This window comes from Dermacentor andersoni, chromosome 1 (assembly GCF_023375885.2).
Source record: "Dermacentor andersoni chromosome 1, qqDerAnde1_hic_scaffold, whole genome shotgun sequence".
In the NCBI taxonomy this organism is placed as follows: domain Eukaryota; kingdom Metazoa; phylum Arthropoda; class Arachnida; order Ixodida; family Ixodidae; genus Dermacentor; species Dermacentor andersoni.
In genome coordinates this window covers 151,113,692-151,129,285 of record NC_092814.1, presented here as the reverse complement: position 1 = coordinate 151,129,285, position 15,594 = coordinate 151,113,692, and the positions used below count along the sequence as shown (strand labels likewise).

Here is a 15,594-nt window from a genome sequence, read left to right as displayed (position 1 = left end):
TCAATGTGCAATTGCATCATGTCGCCAAAAGTCCGCTGCTGGGCCGGACGGCATTACGTGCAATATGCTAAGAAACCTCGGACCGACAGGTACAAATGCGCTCTTAGACATCTATAATAACTTATGGATAGAGGAAACTGTACCTGACTCTTGGAAAGTCGCTCGAATCATACCAATTTTAAAACCTGGTAAGACGCCCTTGTGCCTTGAATCCTTCCGCGCCGTTAGTTTGACAAGTTGTTTATGCAAAGTAATGGAGAAAATGATTGACGCGCGACTTCAATGGTGGTGTAATGAAACGAAGGTGTTGTCCAACTACTTAGTAGGTTTTAGAAAACATAGATGCACAATGGATGCAATATTAGATATAGTAACCTGTGTGGAGCACGAGCGTGCACGTGGAAACATGACTATAGCAGTATTCCTAGACATCAAGAGGGCATTTGACACCGTTAGTCACGTTCATGTTCTGCTAAGCATGTTGGAACTTGGTCTGTCTGGCAGGTCCTTGCGATGGATTTCTGAATTTTTATCAGGTCGCAAAATATTTGTTCAGACGGGTGAAGGAAAGAGTGCTGAACATATTGTCAAACAGGGAGTACCACAGGGAAGCGTACTCAGCCCCTTCCTTTTTAACTGCGTCATGGCTGATTTAACGCGAAGACTGCCATCACAGTTAAAGTTTTCACTGTATGCAGATGATGTGTGTATTTGGACATCTGGGTCTAAAGCTCAACTACTCCAGATGGCATTGCAAGACGGCATAAATATCATCAACCAATTTTTGAGAGAAAGAGGAATGGTACTATCACATGCAAAGACTGCTGTATTGCCCTTCACTCGGAGGCAGTTAAAAAATTTCACTCTTAATCTGGAAGGACACCCTCTAATGATTGTCACACAGCATCGATTTCTTGGCATAATACTTGATAGGCAGCTATCCTGGGCACCCCACTTAAGAAAACTCGAAAACGAGGTCAATGCCATAGTGACTGTACTTCGCAGACTTGCAGGCACATCATGGGGCGGATCAGTATCGTCCATGCTGACTGTTTACAATGCATTAATACGACAAAAAATTGCATATTCCGCGCCCATCTTACACGGACTTTCCCACGCGTCAGAAGAGAGACTTCAAAGACTTTTAGCTAGAGGACTACGCCTATGTCTAGGAGTTCCACGAGCGACTTCGAGTTCTCTTGTAATAGCTGAGGCTCGCCAATCACCATTTCCAGTTATGCGAACTACAGAAACATGCCGGCATTATTTCCGTCTTCAAACCCAGCATAAAAACCACCCATTGGCTCTAGACATAATGAAACGAGATAGAAGTTATGTTCATATAGAAATTCAAAAAAATCTTCACATATTGCCAGGAAATGAATTTTGGAACTCAGACATCGAATATCCTCCATGGCTGCTTACAGTTCCAAAAATCGAATTGTCAGTAGAAGGGATATTCAGCAAAAGAGATATGTTCATTCAAGCTGCTCAACAACTAGCACTATACCAGATATATATGCGGTATTCAGAATACACACACGTCTATACAGACGGCTCCAGTACAGCAACCTCTTCAACTTCATCATTCATTATACCGCACCTCAACAAACAAGAATCATTTAAGTTATCTCGTGCGACTTCGTCCACAACGGCTGAACTGTTCGCAATCCTATGTGCGGTAAAATTTATATTGTCAGTAACAGAAGCGCAAAAATGGGTAATTTTCAGCGATTCACAGGCGGCTCTAACGTCACTCTGCAGCACAAAGGGGAAAACATTCAGCGACAGTATAATATATGAAACACTTAAATACCTAACAAAGGCAAGCGAAGCGAAACAAGCAATAGCATTCCAGTGGATACCAGGGCATTGCAACATTCCTGGCAACACAGCAGCCGATGAAGCAGCACGACAAGCGCACCTGAAAGATGATACGGCTCCGCTCCCAATCTCAAAGAATGAATTACGCTGCTTTATAAGGACAACGTCTTTCAACATGTCTAGAAACACTTGGTTTGACCAGAATTCTAAGAGCTCTGACTTATATCATATTGATCCATTTATTGAATTCAAATTTTCATTGTCATTAGATAGAACTATGGAAACGCTTATTCATCGATTAAGGCTAGGCACTGCCTACACAAAGCATTTCTTACACAGAATTGGCCGAGCGGAAACCCCCGAATGTGATTGTGGATTTGTAGATGAAGATATATATCACCTCCTTCTAGATTGCCCACATCACGACACACCAAGATGCCGACTTAAATCAGCGCTAAGTAAATTAGACCGCAGACCTTTCAGTTTAAGGAAACTTTTGGGCCCTTGGCCAACAACGGCCTTGCAGAAGAGCGCTTTAAAAGCACTAAAGACTTTTTTTAAAGACAGCGGCATCGCTGGACGTTATTAGTGCTTTCATTGTTTTGTTCATTTCACTGTGACTCTATATATCCATCTGTTTGGGAATTATGTTATGTTGACTGCATTGTTGTGACTGAATGTGCTAATATATTTACACGATGTATATACCACCCGCTGACTAGAAAATGTGTTATTAGGCGACAGTATCGTTTCTACTTTTGAGACTTTCGACTACATAGGTGTGGAGACATTTGCCATAGTCTTCCTGTGGAAACGTTCCTTTATAAGTCCTGGTGCTTGTGTGAAATGATTATTTGATATGTAACCATTAACGCTGAATGATGTATGACGGAACCACCCAAGAGATCAGGAGTAGCCGGCGCCTTAAATTGCGCGCCAACATCTCCTTTTATCATATCAATAAAAAAAAAAAAACACCGCGAAGCGGTCGAGCGCCAAATGCGGAGCGATCTCCGTAAACTGAAAAACGAGCAACAAGCTTTGGCTAAGAGCCTTGAGTATGCTCACGGAAGCATTGAAGAGCTAAGAAAAAAAATTGGCTGAAGGCTTAGCTTGGTTAAGCCTGGAAGATTGCGAAAGCAATACCCTTGGCTGCGCCTTGGTTCGGCTGATTGTGTGGACATGGTTGCCCTTTGTTAAACTTATGGCTATACATCATCCGACATAGCGCAAGGCAGCGCGCCGACCACTTCGAGGAGCCGAGCTGTAGCCCCATTTATCCTCCTAGCGTGACGTCACACCAGCGAGCGCCCTCTCTCGGTAGCGCCGCAGCAGCGGCGCGCAAGGCTTCGCCTCCACCATTGGGCCTCTTCAATTTTCGGAGTTCTGGCAGCCCGCTAGGAGCCAGACAGCAGCCAGCTAGTTCCGGTTCTGACAGGAAGTCACGTGGGCTCGGATCCCAAGACAACCCGTACCTGCCCGAAGTTTGCATAATCGAACGCCGGTACAGCTGGCCAAATGTAAACATGCTACCAGCATGGCAGCGCCCGTCGAGGCCGACGCGCGCTCGGCGTAGTCGGCCCATTTATGCGTTGCCAGCTTGAAAATATATAGTTGCATTCAGGAATACGATCACTTTCGCGCGACTTGGCGCAGGACGCGTACTCGGCCAACCTCGCCTTGCGCAGCGCAACAGATGGCCTCCGACGAGGCGGATGACAAGACGCGAAATCGTGATTGTAACTCGAAAGCGATAGCTGGAGGATCCCTGCTCGCAGCGATCACGTCGACCACCGGCGACATTGATGAGTTGGCGTTGTGACATCACAAGACATGAAAAAGCAGGTTATCGGGTACGTCTCATACGCATAAAATTTCGCGCCGACCTGCTTGGGCTTCGATTTCAGAAAGTTTGTTGTGGCTGATGGTGCTTCTCATTTAAGGAGCTGGGGACGCGGCTGGCGCGTGAAAATGCACGTCGCCTGTGACCAGCGAAACGTTTCACACGAAAAACAACATTGGTCGCAATCATGAGAGCAATAAGCCAATGTACGTGTGTCTAAATGTACCGAGTGCAATCAGTGTATTCTTAGATCAACGGCATGCAGTTCGAACACATATCGGTTTCGAGCTGCCACCTAAGCATACGACGGAGAGACGGAGCGAACACGGGCTAACTGCAAAGCCTTCGCTAACTGCAGAGAAAGGAGAGATATACATACGCGAAATATGTGAAAAGGAACGCCACCAGAGAAAGACGAACCCAAAATGTACCGCAGTGTGTGAATGCATGAGCGTCTACAGCTTGCGTGGAACACGATGCAGATAACATGCACGCATGAGAGCGCGGCGCGCTGTTCACCGCCGCGAAGAAGCAATCAGGGGGCACACACACACACACAAAAGCTTCAAACGGTTCACTACGGCTCGTATCACACCGCTTCGCGATGCGGAACGGAGCGTTAGCACCTAAAAAGATAACGCTAGAAGTAAGGAAATCCGAAGATGACCGTAGACAGTTGGCTGAGCGAGGTAAATTTAAGTCCTCAAGCGCCCGCGTTGCAATCCGTGAAGTCCCCGTAAAGATGGCGGCGAGCGCCCATCGCTTCTTTTAGTCGTCTGCTAGCCAGAGAACTTACAGAGAGCAGCCAGACCAAAATCGTCCTGGCAGGTTCTGGCAGCCCGCGGGTAGCCAGAACCGTCCAGCGCGAGCAAAACGAACGCCCGGCGGAAGTGCGTAGCGCGGTGGGCGGAGCAACCCGAGAAAAACGAAGACGCTCTGGCTGGCTCTGGCAGCCCGCGGGTAGCCAGAAGTGGAAAATCGAAGAAGCCCATTGATGCCGCGAGCTGGGGCCCCGTCTCTCGGTCTGGCGTGACGTCACACGGTCACGTGACGCGCAGCTCTGTAAGGAGGCGCCACGACCACCGATGGGCCGAAAGTGCGAGCAGTATTGCTTTCGCAATAAAAACTGAACGCTGAGACTACAAAAAATGCTAGGCTTGCATCTGAGAACGAGGCGCTTCACGCAAAGCACGCAGCGATGGAAAGCACACTGCAAGACTTGGAAAGGCGCCTTGTTCACATGGAGCAGTACTCTAGGAAGGCCAATCTAGAGATACAGGGCGTAATCAGGAAAGACGACGAATCTGTGACTGAAATCCTTTTCAAAGTTGGCTCTGCAATAAACGAGCCTATCGACGACGGTGATATCGAGGCCTGCCACCGCGTGCCTACGCACAACGCTGATAGGTCTCATATCATTGTCCAGTTCAAGTCGCGCACAAAACGCGACGCTGTGCTTAAGAAAGCGAAGAAAACTCGACTAACGAACAATGAACTTGGCCTTGAGAACGCAGCACCAGTTTACGTGAACGAACATCTTTGCCCCACCCTAAAGAAATTACTTGCCATGGCTATCAAAAGGTAACATGAATACCACTGGAAAAGCGTTTGGTCATACAATGGGAAGATTTTCGCGAAAGAAGCTGATGATTCACCCATTGTGTCGATAACGAATGTAAACGATGTCAGCAAGATCTGTGCTCGTCAGGTTACCGGTACACCAAGCGAAGCGCCCGCCGACGTGCGAGGCTCTGCTGTGGTGCAGTGAAGGAAGTTCCGCTTCTGCTCGAAACAGCGAAGACACGATGAACTACCACGAGTTTTGTTTGCCACACACAGTTGAACTTTGTGATTTATCGTGTGAATCAGCCCTACACATTAATATACGTTCTGTCAACAACAAACAGGATTCCATCGCTTTCTTCTTAGACCAATTTTCTTTCAAGTTCAGCATAATCATGCATGTTTTCGGAGACCTGGTATCAAAATGATTGCCAAATATTAAATCTAGCCGGTTACAATGCTTTCTACATAAATCGGAATAATAAACGAGGAGATGGAGTTGCCACCTATGTTACAGATCGAAAAAAATTCGAAATGGTTTCAGAATTTACCAGATTTACCGACGACTATGAAATTCTTACTTTGGTATGCAAAAAGCAAATTATCTCCGTTATCTATCGCCCTCCGACAGGGGATGTGCTGCGTTTTTTAGATTTATTCGAACAGTTGCTAGATTACATAAGTAAGAACAACTATTACCTATTTTGTGGCGGGGACTTTAATTTAAATATCCTGGACCAAGATTGGTCTGTTCGTGAGTTAAACACCAGGCTCTCTTCATGCGGTTTTGTCAACTTAATTACCACTGCAACCCGAGTCACACAATGTAGCTCCACTGCGCTTGACCTTCTTATTACCGATATTGACACTACCGTCTGCAGTGCTGGCACAATAGCATCGGATTTAAGCGATCATTACCCAGTCTTTCTTACTTACTCTTCCTGTTCCGCGGAAAGGGATGCCAGATCTGAGCCTTTGATTGTTCAGCGGGTTGCCCAAGACAGGCTCGTATCATTTAAACAAGACGTCATGAACCATGATTGGTCATTTGTATTTCATAAAACCAATGCAAATGATGCGTACACAGAATTCCTGCAGGCTTTTGTGCGCATTTACGCACAACATTTCCCGCTCATAGCGATGAAGGTATCTAAAAAGATACGGAAGCCTTGGGTGGCTCAAGAACATATAAACATGATAAAAAGTAAAAATCGCCTCTATCATTCTTTTTTGCGGGCGCGTTCAGAAAAAACGCTCAAACAATTTAAAAGATTTAGAAATCAGCTTAACACAGAGTTGCGGCGATCCAAGATAAACTATTATCAACATATTTTTGGACATATTACTCGGCAACGCCCTGACGTTGCTTGGAAGACAATAAATGTTTTCGGTCGTAATACCAGTATGCCTTCTATCAAAACGTTAACTGTAGGCCACCGTGAACTTAAAGGCAAAGAGCTTGCAGACTATTTTAATACTCACTTTGTTAATGTAAATGTAGCCGATAATAGCCCATCAGACATCAGCACACAATATAGCAATTTTGTTGACAGTATATTTCTCGAATCAACCAACGAACATGAAATCCAGAGCACGTTTATGATCTTGCGAAATAGTAAGGCTCTAGATATCGACAACATCCAAGTTGAACCCGTTAAGCATGTTTTGCCGTTCATCACTTCCCCACTTGCTTACATCTTTAACTTAGCGATGGAGACTAGAATTTTTCCCGATGCCATGAAAAAGACTAGAGTATCAGTAATATACAAGGGGGGAGACAAAAACACTTCATCGAATTACAGACCAATCTCTGTTCTAACTGTTTTTTCTAAGGGGTTGGAAAAAATCATATTTTAACGAAATTCTTCGGCATGAAAAATGTGATAACAGAGTCTCAATTTGGCTTCTGAGTGGGAAGATCTACAGAATTGTTGTTATTGTCCTTAAAGAAAACCATCCTAGGAAACATTGAAAAACAATTGTATACAGTAGGTCTTTTTTTCGATTTTAGTAAGGCTTTTGATTCCATTGACCACGACATTCTTACGACAAAGCTTACACAATACGGGATTCGCGGGAAACCTTTGGCCTTGCTTGAATCATACCTGCGTAACCGACAGCAATGTGTTTTTATTAACAATAACAAATCATCTTTTTTACCCGTCACGCACGGAGTGCCTCAGGGTGGCGTATTGGGTCCACTTTTATTCAATACTTATATTAATGACATTGTCCTGATAGACACCGAAATTAAATTTATGATATACGCTGATGATACCACTTTTACTGTCTGCAGTTCTAATTTAGATCAAACAATTATGAAATGCAATGAAGTTCTCAATAAGGTGTCTTTATAGTAAAAAAAAAATTGACTCAGGATTAATGCAACTAAAACGAAGGCCATCATATTCTGTGCAAAAAAACAAAAAAGGTTTCCTCGTCTCATCAGCTTAGCTATGAACACCAGCCTGTTGCCATTGTCAGTGACCACAAAACTCTAGTAATATATTTTTCTTCAAGTTTGAAATGGGATACTCACATCGAATTTCTTTGTCGAAAGTTGTCTGCAGTTACAGGGGTACTATCGCGCTGTCGTAGTATTCTTCCACTACAAGCAAAGCTTCAAATTTACTACGCTCTGTTTTATCCACACATAAACTACTGCAACCTGGTTTGGGCTACCACAACTAAAACTAATATAAATAAGATTGTTACCATTCAAAAAACAATTATACGACAAATTTCAAATCTTGAACGCACAGATACCACGAAACAAGCATTTCTATAGCATAATTTACTTCGCGCGGATAAAATGTATGAATTTCGGTTATTGCAGTTGTTTAATTTTTCATCAACTAAAATCGTTAATTACCTCTCTTCTCTGGCATCATTACAACGTTACTCGTCGACTGTTGAAACGCGCTGCACTGATATGTGGGCGATACCACATTTTCGTACGAATTACAAGTATCAGTCATTGGCTCACAATGTTCCCCTAACACTTAATAAGCACCAAAATACTGCTGGATATAATAGAAGGCAGCTTCGAACATATGTTGTGCAATTGTAACTAAATAAAAGATCCAGCGTATTGTGAGTGACCTTTCGGTTTGATACCGTGTTTCTGACCTATTGTGTATTGTTTATGTACAGTGTGTTTGCGATTGCTTATGTATCGTGTTGTAAGTCATATTGTTTTTTTTTTATTACGTGTTTTCGTGCCCACTGATTGCGTACAGTGCATTTGAAATTGTTATTTGAGAATGAACTTCAACTTTGTGTCTTTTCGTTTCTCAACTTTGTTTCTTTTCTTTCAACACGTAATTTGCTGATCTTTGGCGTATATTGTAAAACTGATTTCTTAAATTGAAATCGTGTTTGATTCCATTGCTTGCGATTATACCTGTTTTTTATGTGTCTTGTTCGCTATGCCTTGTAACGGCTTCCTGCGCCTTTTGTCAAGCTGCTCTAGCAGCTTTTAGCCAGGAAGCCGTGCAGATGTTTCTGGGAAATAAAAATTGAATTGAAAAAAAAAGACCAAAGACAAATATCATCAGCGTACATTGATATATGAATGGTCTTGGGTAATAATACCCCTCCCTGTGGGACGCCACCGTGACAACAACAAAATGACAAAGAGATAGTTAGCTATGACTAGGAGACAGTGTTATTATTCAACACCGCGAAACTGATACAGAAATAATACAAACGATACAAAACTGATAAATGGAACACTGTATACACACTGACGACACACAAACCATAAGCGCACCGCACCAGCGCCCCTCACACGAAACGTTCCGCTACTATTTACGCCCAGTCAAGCCGGCGGAAAGAGGGGGTTCTTCAGACATATATGGCACCCCCCTCCACCTGGCAGCTGGCATCGGGGGCCCACGGCCTCTCCCTCCCCCCCCCCCCCTTTACTACGCCACTGGGGACGTTTTCTTTTTTTCTCATGCGAGTGTATACATGCTGTAAAAACAGGTTTGTGTCAAAAAATAAAAGCGGAATAATAAACAGACCGAGAAGCGACCTACTTGTAGAGAAAAGGCAAAACCGATGCGTTCAAGAAAGTAAATATACCACTTCTAAATGAGCCGAATTGTCAATCCTGCACACAAAACAGAAAAAACATCAGATTTCAGTGTGCCCTTATTATCTATGAATTCGTAAGCGCCGTTGAACGCCAGCTGCTGCCTAGAGGACGTGTTCGAATACAATGTAGGTGTCCTTCTGCAGCTACGCAGTAATGAGTCCGCTTCATCACATCTTCTGTGGATTTTTTTATGACCGACGCTGGAATTCGACGGCAAACATCCGTTATCCTTGCCTTAAGCTCATTTGACGTCCGTCTCGATCATGTAAGCACGATCTTTCACATAATCCTAAAAAAAAGAAATCGAGTGGAGAGACGTCAGGTGACCTAGCCGGCCAATTTAGAGGCCCGTGCCTTCCAACCTATTGCGCATAAAAAGTCGCATCCAGCCAGTTTCGTGCTCGGCTGCTGCACGTGCGGGTTCCCCATCTTCCCATCTTGCTAATACCACAGAAATGGAAGACATGACAGCGGGACTTCGCTGACAAACTCATCCATCACTCCTTCAAAGATTTCGTCCCCGCAAGGCTGTCCAGTCAGTGTGTGATAGAAGATGGGACCGATTTTAGCGCCGGCGCAAATTCGGAACCACACATTGAACGACCACTGGTACTGTCGCCTTGTGCGCTTTACCCAGTGTGTATTGGAGTCACTACAATAGTGTGCATTCTGCAAATTTACCGAGGCGTTTCTGTGAAACTTGACCTCATCTTGTACATGATGTTGCTAAAAAGAACCGGCGGCTCATCGGCTTTTGTATGGAACCAATTCGAGAAACCTAGACGATTCTGCAAGTCCTTATATTCTGAGCATCGTTGCAGGTTAAGGTGGTACGGGTGAAAGGCCGAGTCATTTAGAAACCTCCAAACTGACGACTGGGAAATTAGTACCTGTGCGGCGACCTCTCGCACGCTAGCATGAGGGTTTGAGACCATAAATGCTAGAACAACCGTGCGTAGGCTGGAACTCAAAGATAAAGATAGAGTCCTCCACCGCTGTTTTTGTAAGTTGCCGCTTTTCCTCAAGTTTTCATAATTTATAATGATAGTCGGTGCCTTTGGTTTACCGGCACACTACCATGACTAATATATATATATATATATATATATATATATATATATATATATATATATATATATATATAGTAGGCAAAGAGGGATTCTTCAGGCTACCTTTCAAACGTAAAGAACTTGAGTGGTGCTACAAGGTAAACAGAACAAGTATTTAATTTCGACAGTTTCGATCGGTGGACCGATCTTCATCAGGGCTTACAAAAAAATGGCAGTTCGGCCCTGGTAGTGAAGACACCAGACCGGGTGCCCGGTCGTTCTTACATACATCAAACCGAGAGGAACAGTTGTGACAGTGATTGATTTTCGGCGCCTTGGCAGATTTACAGCGGCCTTTGGCAGCTATGCAGGGCAAGAGGAAGGCGGAGTCACATGTATGTAGAGCAAGGAGGTCAGTGAGGAAAAAAAAGGGAAAAAGAAAGGAAAAGGAAAGAAAAAGAAAAAAAAGAAAAAAGCACACAGGAGGAGGGAGACGTGAGTCGGAGAGTGAGGGGGGCGGGAAGTAGCGGCAGCTAGGTTCCCGTGCACCCGAGGCAAGGAGGGAGAAAACGGTCGCTCCGCAGCACCAGTGCGTGGGCTGCCGTTGTAGCGGGAGAGAGGGCAAGTTGAATCGGGTGGCGGGGGGCACAATAGAGAAGGGGCCCAGAAGGAAGACAGAAGAGCGGCAACTTGTGGAAAGAAACACAGTGTCACAGTACACATATACAAGGCACGGCCCGTTCCGGCAACTCTGTGGTCCAGCTATGGTGCGAAAAAAATATATAGTTCCAAAAAAGTATATATGCATGGGATTCGCAAAGCAAGTGCGCCCATGGGCTTAGATTTAGGGAGCCGAGTTAAATAGCCTCCTTGTGGTCCAATTTTTGAACGTTTAACAGACAACTGCCATCAAGTCAACACGTGCGTATTTCAAGAAGGGCAATAGGTCACTCAGAATGACCACTTCAGTGGCAGGGTCCAGGGAACTGAATTTATTGGTTTTACGCTCGCGCCCTTGAGGCGCATGCGGAGGGGTGAGCAAGCAGTAAATAGACAGCGTCTCAATTTGTAAGTACAGAACATGTATTCGCGTTTCCCATGCACTTTCACGGCATATCCCGGAGGCACGTCAGCCGCCCCGGACTCTCATTAATTCCTTTAGTGTACGTTCCAAATTTATGGATGAAGAAAGATTCTCTCTGCTCGCGTGCATATATATATATATATATATATATTCGCTGCCTTCCTCTTGTTGCCATTTGCAGCTCCCAAGGCAAGGATCCTGTTTTCATTCTGCTCAATACAGAAGGACATGGCGACTGGGACGAAACAAAACGCACCTTTAAATCTTTGCACTGACGTTGTCAATTCGCTTTTGTGTTGCGGTAAAAAAATGAAAAAAAAAGAACGAGAGAAAAACCATCCGTGCACTTTATCTACGCAAAGACAACAGCTATCACAGCTTGTTTCCAGCTAACATCAAACGGGTCGTGTCACTTCGGCCGGGGCGCGGCAGATAAGCAACTATACATAGCTCGATCACGATGTTTTTCTTTACTTCCTTAATTTCGTTCTGGCTAACTCAGAAGGAGCTTGTTCGAGGGCGCTGCCTTATGATGCGGGTGAGAGCGCAGTCACGTGGTATTTTTCATACTTCGCGGGGTTTATCAGTCGAAAAAAATTAGTACGCCATTAATACGTCGCAGAAAATACCGCACTTAGATGTCCCTTGGCTGTAATTAATATGTTAACAAAACGTCGTCTCATACGCTGAAGCACACAAGTAACTGGAACGCCAATGCATTTCTCCGCAAAGTTCGGGAATTTATATTTCGAAACTGGTGTCAACTTGAAAATTCGTTCCAAGTGGATCCGCCTTGCGAACTCCACGGCTATAATTTGTAGATTGCAATATGGGCCATAATGCAATTAGTTAAAACTTAATTAGTAAATTTTTCATTAATTAGTCAATTTCGGATCTCAATTTTTTATGCAAGTATTGTCCTCCGCTTAGAGTACAGACCAGCTCATGAACTAGAATTGAGCTGTCTGCCACAAGCAACCTTTAAAAAAATTTTGGAGGAGGAGACAAAGGAGAGGAAAGACAGGGAGGTTAGCCAGTGTAAGTACCGGCTGGCTACCCTGTGCTGGGGAAAGGTGTAAAGGGAATAAAAGGAGAAAGAAGAAGAGGAAAAAAATGGAAAAAAGGAACATTTTGAAAAAAAGAATGTTTGAAAGTGTTCACTGAAACACCCTGTATATCCCCTGAACTATTCACGAAGCACGTCTGACTGATTCTGCTAATTGCCATTTTCTGACCGCAACTTTTGTAGCCTCGGCAATAACGTGGCGCAAATTTATCTTTAATAGCAACTAGCCGTTAACAAAATATACAAAAAGGACGAAAAAAGAAATAAGAAAAGCTGAAATTTCAACGCAAGTACACTCCTTCGAACGCTTTAAATGATAATTTTCTTGGGAATCAAACCTGCAAAATTTCCTGTTTTTCTCATATGACAAATACTATATGCGCCTGACATCCAGCAGTAATTAAGCAAAAATGCCATGTACTGCTTGTTTTCCCTCCTTCACGTATTCAGCTTTGGAACTTTTCCTCGGTACACGTGAGATGTAAACATAGATGTGTGAGCGTATGAAAGTGAACGCATGAACCGCGGTATAAAATGCATGAGCGCCCAAAGTGCTACGCGCAATCTGAAATTACTAAACGATGCAGTGCAATCAGCAATGCTAGGCTTACCTATACGTGTTTCACACGAGGCTGCGCAACGATTTCTACAGATAACAAGCAATTGACGGTCACGATTCTCGAGTTCTCGGCCGGTATAATGTAACGATTCATTCATTAAAGCAGCAAATTGGGCGTCTTGGTACATATGTGAAAAGGCGGCAGCGAAAAAAAGACAAGGACGGAGACGACAATTAAGGACGAGCGCTGATACACGGTCAGCGCTCGTCCTTAATTGTCGCCTCGTGTCCGTCCGTGTTTCCTTGCGCCGCCGCCTTTTCAAGTAACGATTCCTTTCGCTCGATCATATCCCATTCTTATCCAAAACTAACGACCAGCCGAACCTGCTGATAAAGTGCAGGCATAGCGCTGCTCAGACCGTTGACGGCGTGTGAAAGGGTAAAAAGCACTGGAAAACGAGACGTTACATTGTCCAGGCTTTTTTTTTTTTTTTTCGTGAATCCAACCACTGATGCATGAGTGCCTCTTTTGTTATTGTCAATATTATTGTTGTTGCTCTTCTTCGGAGCAGCACTTTGTTTAGCTGTCACGCCCACCTTGTAACACGCACCTAGTGATAATCACTGCGCGTTAGTTGTTAAAATTACATGGCTGCTCGAGCAAGCTAACGATTTTTACAATTTAGTGACTGCAAGAAAAGCCTGTGTTCGTTGTCCAAAATACCGCCAATCGCACAACGCCGGCCGATAATGCTTCAGCACGCGGGAACAACTGCACAGCCACTGTAGAGAACTCACTCGTCAAAATTACGGCGTAAATTGGCAAACCGCAATGGACAAAAATGTGGTTTAAGTAAGGAATTCAATTGGCAAAAATTATGCTCCTCACTGTCAGGCGCACACGGAGCACACGGATTGTACTGGCCGATTTAGTATTGTTTAGTTTAGTTGCAGACGCCCGTATTGCTTAGATTTCGGTGCAGGTCAAGCCCTCCACCTACACGGCTCTGTTCACAGCCCCACGCGACAGCATAGGGACCGTCACTCCTCCGTCATCACTCAGTGTTTACATAACGGATGCAGCGCTTTCTCTAAATTACGGCCGATGCACTAACGAGCCACGCAGTACGCCGGATGTCATAACAGAACAAACAGTACAGGATATACGTACGACAGGGAACCGTTCCGCGCAGCTGAGCATCTACCTGTCGTTGCGGCGCGCTGTTGAACGTTTGTGCACACGCAGGTCCCGCCGGCTGTGGAAGTGGGATTATCCGTGGAGCCGAGATAATGTTCTCCCAAGCCGAGTCGCTGGAACCGGTCGCTTACTGTAGTGGCCACGCGCGATGTGCTTGCGCCATCGCGGTGCGTGCGAGGCCACCGCTGTCGTGCACTCGAATCCGCCGAGCCTCGAAACAGGCGAAAGAGGCGAAGCGCAGAGGCGTGGCGTGCAGCGAACGTTCCGTTACGCCGAAGGGAGCGCGCGCTCTTAGGCAAAGTTGGGTCACGGACTTCCAGCCGCCGCTAGTGTGGCGTTTCCGAGTGAAGTTGGTCGAGTCTGCTCACTTGAACTCGGTACAAACGCTTATAGATTTGCATTTTCCAACGCAAATTGCTGCTGTTTCCGCCCTGAAGCATCCTAGGGGTTGTGGATTAGTAAGCCACCATTTCTTGTTCTCCTCTACAGAAGTTGAGATGGGTTCTTGCAGACAATTACTCCCGTATTCGTAAATGTGCCTTGACTTCAAGCTCATGCTTGACTTAATCTAGATGATGCCTGAAGTGACGGTGTCCAAAACGCTCATTGCGTTTCCTTCGGCGTGTTCACATCAAACGTTATTTTGTCGAAGTCAAGCATTAGCTTCAAGTTAAGGCCCATTTTTCAATACGGGGCTAAGATGTTTAGTAGCGAAGGCGGTAACATGATGCAGATGGCGTCGCTTATCAACAGTCGGCTAGACTGTGGCTAGATAGTAGAGGAAGAATCTTCAGGCCCTTTTTCACATCCTACCCACCCCTGTCAATTGCTACCTTCCTGCATAAAACAAAGCTCACGCAACTCTAATAGTTTGCCTCTAAGTATCAATAAGGATGTTCGAAAATAACTGCTCCCTTGAAAATAGCTCGCCTTTCATACCTCCTTATCTATCCAGCAATGTGCCTCAACCACAGTGTAGCCAAAATATTCATGCGGAAATTCCGGAAGTTATAGAAATACGTATAACAATAAGGGACAACAATTCGATTAATAACATTTCTTTACAATTTCGAAGACGTAGCCTTGGGCTTGTGAACTGTTATCTGTGATCCCCCCCCCCTTTTTTTTTTTGTACGGTGGGAGTGCAAGTCCACTGCAAGTTCGTCGGGAGTCTGTATGGTATTTGGATAAAGCGCTCTGAATGACACAACGAAAAGCAGGGGGCTGTTGAAGCTCTCTGCCAAATGCCTTAAAATTATTTAATAAAAAAAGTATAAGAAACCACTTACACTATGCTCGCAAAAGAAAG

The 15,594-nt window shown here is 44.7% G+C and overlaps 1 protein-coding gene across 1 annotated transcript in view; it reads right to left on the bottom strand.

The window, feature by feature from the left end:
* LOC126546198 (alpha-tocopherol transfer protein-like) overlaps window positions 1-14,817 on the bottom strand; it is a 72,739-nt gene extending 57,922 nt beyond the window's left edge. The window contains exon 1 of the mRNA XM_055062162.2: window positions 14,259-14,817. The gene's annotated coding sequence lies outside the window, so the exon portion shown is untranslated. The remainder of the gene's footprint in view (window positions 1-14,258) is intronic.
* Between the last annotated feature and the right edge of the window lie 777 nt (window positions 14,818-15,594).